The sequence below is a fragment of the Octopus sinensis genome, linkage group LG25, assembly GCF_006345805.1.
Source record: "Octopus sinensis linkage group LG25, ASM634580v1, whole genome shotgun sequence".
NCBI classification, from domain to species: Eukaryota; Metazoa; Mollusca; class Cephalopoda; order Octopoda; family Octopodidae; genus Octopus; species Octopus sinensis.
This window is the reverse complement of record NC_043021.1, coordinates 2,584,257-2,590,256: the sequence shown is the minus strand read 5'-3', so window position 1 is coordinate 2,590,256 and position 6,000 is coordinate 2,584,257.

Genomic DNA, 6,000 nt, shown 5'->3' with positions numbered 1-6,000 from the left:
CACACCAGCATCGGTTGTCAAGCAATGCTAGGGGGGACAAACACGGACACACAAACACGCACACGCATATATATATACATATATACGACGGGCTTCTTTCAGTTTCCGTCTACCAAATCCACTCACAAGGCTTTGGTCGGCCCGAGGCTATAGTAGAAGACACTTGCCCAAGGTGCCACGCAGTGGCACTGTGGTTGGTAAGCAAGCTACTTACCACACAGCCACTCTTGCGCTTTTTTTTTTTTTTTTTTTTTTTTTGGTACACAAGCTGAAATGATGTGCACGACAAAAAGGTTAGCATTGTCTCTTCAAGAATGTTTGGGAATTTCAATTTAAATAATGGTTGATCACGTGATCAACCAGGCTATCAGATGTTGTTATATATCGCTGGTCACAATACACTTTGCATTGTTTTAGCTTTTGGGTGGTGCCACCCCGCTGGGTTAGGTGACCAGACTAACTTCCCCCGATCGGAAGACTAGTCCATCACAGGTTTCACCCTTTTACAGCCAAGTAGACTGGAACGACGTGAGACAAAGTGTTTTGCTCAAGAACACAGCACACCACTCATCCAAAGAATTGAACCTGCAATCACTAGATTGTGAGTTCACCACCTGAAGCACTAGACCACGCACCTTCACTAAATAACAATTATTTAAAATTAATGGCACAATGCTAGCAATTGGGAGGGGGTCAAGTTGATTACATTGACCCCAGGAGGATGAAAGTTAAAGATGACCTTGGTAGTATTTGAACTCAGAGCGTAAAGACCCAGAAATATGCTGCTAAGCATTTTGTCCAATGCACTAATGATTCTGCCAGCTTATTACCTTAGTCATAACAGTAATAATAATCCTTTCTACAACCCCAGTATGCAACTGGTACTTATTTTATCAACTCCGAAACAATGAAAGGCAAAGTCTACCTTGGTGGGATTTGAATTCAGTACATAATGACTGGTGATATGCTGCCATCTGTAAATAGAATGGTTTACCAATTTGCAGCCAGGTGAACTGTTCTTCTCCATAGCTTCTGAAAGAAATTGAATGTTTATTGAATTTTTCCTTTGACAAAGGTAGCTTTTGCACATTTATCAAGGCCAAATTGCATCTTGATGTCATCACTGAATTATTTAACAATCGTTAGTAAGCCCTTGAGTTGTTGGTCATTTTTTGCAAAGAGCTTTAAATCATCCATGTAAATGAGATGATTTATATTTTTATCAAACATTTTATATCCGTACTGTGCATCATTGAGCAATTTTGAGAGAGGTATTAAGGCTAGACAAAAGAGGAGTGGTGATAGTGAGTCACCCTGGAAAATGCCACATGAAATTTTTACATCTCTACCATTTAGAGATTCATTGTCACTGTGGTTCTCCATGATCTCATACTTACAGACAAAAAGTTTCACAGAGTAGGTGCTATTTTATACATTTCCAGACGTTTCTTAATCCAGCTATGTGGTAGACTATCAAAAGCCTTTTTATAGTCTATTCAGGCTATTGACAAGTTTTTGTGTCATTTGTGACAATCTTCTAGGATCATCTTATTGATGAGTAGCTGATCTTTACAACCATAGGATCCACGTTTACATCCTTTCTGTTCATTAGGGAAAATGCTGCTGTCTATTAAAAAACTATAGGCATATTCCGTCAGGACAGATGTTAGTGTTTTATACATTGTTGTTAAGCAGGTAATGGGTCTATAATTTTTTGGAAGCAGGAATGTTAAACCATTAACTGGCCAAGGATGCATCATACTAGGATGTTGCAAAACATCATTGTAAAGTTTTGTCCTGCCTCAATCGTGAATGTTGTGTTAGAACAAACTATACTGCAGCAGATGCCATGAGAGAAACTCTGATATTGGCTTTTTTGGTGCAAGTAGGGGAGATAAATCCCCACCACGTCCAATGCCAAGACCACCAAATCACATGATTTTTACCTTCCTTGATCTCATCAGTGATGGACACTCGCCCGCTAGAGATAGCAGCGATTCATCTCCCTGCCAAAAATATATAGAATAACAGTACCAGAACAGGCACTGGTAGTGCAATCAGCCATGGTAAGCTCACTAGTAAGCTCATTAGTACACCAGACAAAATGTTTGGTGGAATTTCTTCTGGCTTTACGTTCTGCATCAATTCTGCCAAACTCAACTTTGCCTTTCAGAGACAATAAAATAAGTAACGATTGAGCACTCCGTCCCCTCAAAATTTCAGGTCTTCTTCCTTTAGTAGAAAGAATCATTATTAATTTTATTTTTTCCTTCTTTCTTCAAATTTTCTTCCATTTCTCGCCGAATGTTTTCCGAACACCTAGGGCATAGAAGCTCATTGCATGCATTCCCAGATTACACACGCAAATTCACAGGTAAAATATGGATTTTAAAAAATTAATAAACAAATAAATTCATGAATGGATGTTGTTTTCACAGCGATAATGCTCTTCTCAGTACATGAGCCGTTCCAGTTAACACGATTTTTTGTACTTCCTGTAGGGATGGCAAGCCTGGTATCATTTTCAAATAGGTTTCAGTACCTTTTTTTATCATTCCCAGAGATCCCACAATCACTGGTACTGTAGTTGCCTTGAGATGCCACATTTTTTCAAATTCTATTAGCAGGTCTTTATATTTACTAATCTTGTCAAATTCTTTCTCCGCTATATTGTGATCGCAAGGAATACTTATATCAATTAATAAACACATCTTTTTTGTATGATCTTTTATAATAATATCCGGTTTATTAGCTTTTATAGTCTTGTCGGCCTGTACGGGGAAGTCCCATAGAATCGACACATTTTCTCCCTCAGTCACAGCTTCAGGATGGTGTTTATACCATTTGTCAGTGGTTTTGATTTTATAATGCCGACATATTGTCCAGTGTAAATACTGGCCAACTCTGTCATGTCTTGCTTTATATTCTACAGGTGTTAAGACTCTACGCCCTGAGATTAGGTGGTCTATTGTTTCAATCTCATCGTTACAGAATCGGCATTTTGGGTCAGCTCCATTTTTTTATCACATTGGCTTGATAGTTCCGGGTTAATAAGCTTTGGTCTTGAGCAGCTAATATGAAACTTTCACTCTCTGCTTTTAGCCTTTTGCTTCGTAACCGTTGGTGTGTGTGTTTCTGGTTGACATCAGCTTTTTTGCTACGGGCCACATACTTGTCATGGAGAGGTTTCTGTTCCCATCTGCTAGCTAATTTTTCATGTGCTTTTATCTTTGCAATTAATTTTATTTTCTTTGCAGCAGCAGTTGGCACATTTCCTTCAACCTGATCAATCTGTTGGGTATCTAAGAGATCAGTAGCAAATTTTTTGCTCTCTTTCAGAATAGAGTGAAGTTTTTTCGGTCTTTCATGTTTTTCAACAAGTTTTAGCATCCAATCGTTGGTTGTTTCAAGGTATTTGGCCAGTCTGATTGTGGTGGTTTTGTACTTAAGTTCAAGCTGGATCAAGCCTCGACCTCCCTGAGCTCTGGGAAGGTAAAAATGATCCCCGTCTGCCTTTGGAAGGTGCATCTTATTACAAGTCAGTAGCTCGCGGATTTTTCTGTCAATTTTCATTATTTCACTGGTATTCCAGTTAAACTTATTGAAGCTATATAGAACAACTGGTACTGCTAAGGAATTTATGGCTAACACCTTATTATATGCATTCATCTCAGATTTCAGGACTGCTCGAACTCTTCTATAACATTCCTTCCTAAACTTCTCTTTCATGCTTGCATGCTGGATACCAGAGCCTTCATTTATTCCTAGGTATTTATAGGTTTGTTCTTGCTCAAGTTCCTTTATTACTGTTTCCACATCTAATTCGATTGAACTTGACTTTACCAATTTCCCTTTCTTAAAAGTGGCTTTGGCACACTTTTCAAGGCCAAACTCCATCCCGATATCATCACTAAATCCTTTCACAGTATGTAGTTGTCCTTGAAGCTCTTCATCATCTTTGCCATATAGTTTTAAATCATCCATATAAAATAGATGGCTTATTTTCCTGTTGTCAATTTTGTAGCCATACCCTGTTCTATTCAGTTCACTTGAGAGTGGTATTAGTGCTATGCAGAAAATTAGTGGTGAAAGTGAGTCACCTTGGAAAATGCCACAGTTTATACTAATATTGTTTGAGCACAATACTCCATTAGAATGGCATAATTGGAGCTTCGTGTTCCATAGTGACATATTATACTTTAAAAAATCTGAAATCACAGGGGAAATTTTGAAAATGTCCAGCGATTTCAGAATCCACGAATGTGGTATGCTGTCAAAGGCTTTTTTATAATCAATCCATGAAGACCTGAGATTTCTGCGCTTGTTATGGCAGTTCTCAAGGATCATGCGATTAATTAGGAGCTGATCTTTGCATCCGTATGAGCCTCGTCTGCATCCTTTTTGTTCAGTGGGAAAGAGGTTATTCTCTTCCATAAGCGTATATGTTTTCTCTACTAGAATAGATGTCAAAATCTTATAGGTAGTAGACAAACATGTTATAGGCCGGTAGTTTTTGGGGTCTTTCGTTTTGTTATTTTTGGGGAGGAGGTAAGTAATACATACCATTTGCCATCCAATGGGGAGTTTTTTCCGGGTCTTTCATAATACTATTAAATAGTGTTACTAAGATTTTGTGTGCGGACAAGAGGGATGAGAGCCAGAAATTTGGTTCTCTATCAATACCAGGGGATTTCCACTTATGAGCCTTCGTTAGTGCCCTCCTTAGGTCGGCGATTGAGATGTCTTCCCATACCTGTTCTTGTAGATTTTTGTAGGCATCTTGGGTGCGTTTGATCCAGTCTGCATTTTCATTGTATGGTTTCTGATCACTCCAGATCCCCTTCCAAAAGTCTTCAACTTCTTCCATTAGGGGTGGATTTTCAATGGTTATTTTTTTCCTTCCCTATTTCCCTGTAAAATGATTTGGCGTCGGATTTGAACATCTTATTTTGCTTGTAGCATTTGATTCTTTTCTCAAATCTGCGTATTTTCTGAGCTTTTGCTTGAACATTTTGTTTAAGTGTTTCTTTCGCTGACATTAGTTCTTCTCTTGTTGAGAATCCATATTTTCTCACAATCTTCCTACCTTTTCTTGATCTTACACCATTTCCAGCAAACAGCTCAGTTAATATTGATACCTCCCTTCGCAATGATTCAATCTCAGTTTCAATTCTACTCCTCCAGTTTGATTTTCTTTTCGAATTTGGTGATCATTTTCAAGTGCTGGAGGTGGTTTGTGTTCCCACCAGTTTTTATCATGGGGCAAGTCCAAGCTTTTGCAAATTATCCAGCGAGTATATTGTGCAGCTCTTTCATGCCTGTTGAGATACTCTGTAGGCGCAAGAAGACTGCACTTGGAGACAACATGATCAATGGTTTCATTTTGTTGTTGACATACACGACATGTTGGGCTACTGCCGTTCTTTAATATGTCGGCCTGGTAGTTCCTTGTAGGAAGGCATTGATCTTGGGCTGCTATGATAAACCCTTCTGTTTCAGATGTTAAGCCAGAAGCCATTAGCCATTGATGGGTCAGGGCTTCCTCAACATCAGCATTATTCACTCTCTTTGGGTATTTGCCATTGAGAGGTTTTTCTTGCCATTTATCAGTCAGAATATCTAAGGCCGCAGTTTTGGCACGAGTTTTCATGCGCCTAGCTTTTTCTGTGCTTGTTTCTTGTATGTCTATCTCTAATTCCGAAATTTGTTGTATTCGGAATTCACTTAGATATTCCTTTGCCTGTTTTGTTACTGAGTATGATGCTTTCTTGTTTTCATGTTTTGAGACAAGTTTTAACATCCAGTCCTCAGAGTTTTTCAGGTAGGTGTCTAGGCCAATTGTAGCAATCTTCATTGTTATTGCCAGTTGCAAAAGTCCACGGCCTCCCTCTTTTCTTGGCAGATAAAGTCGTTCTATATCTGCCTTAGGGTGGTGCATTCTATGCATTGTTAACCATTTTTGTATTTTTCTGTCAAGATTACATATTTCAATATTTTGAC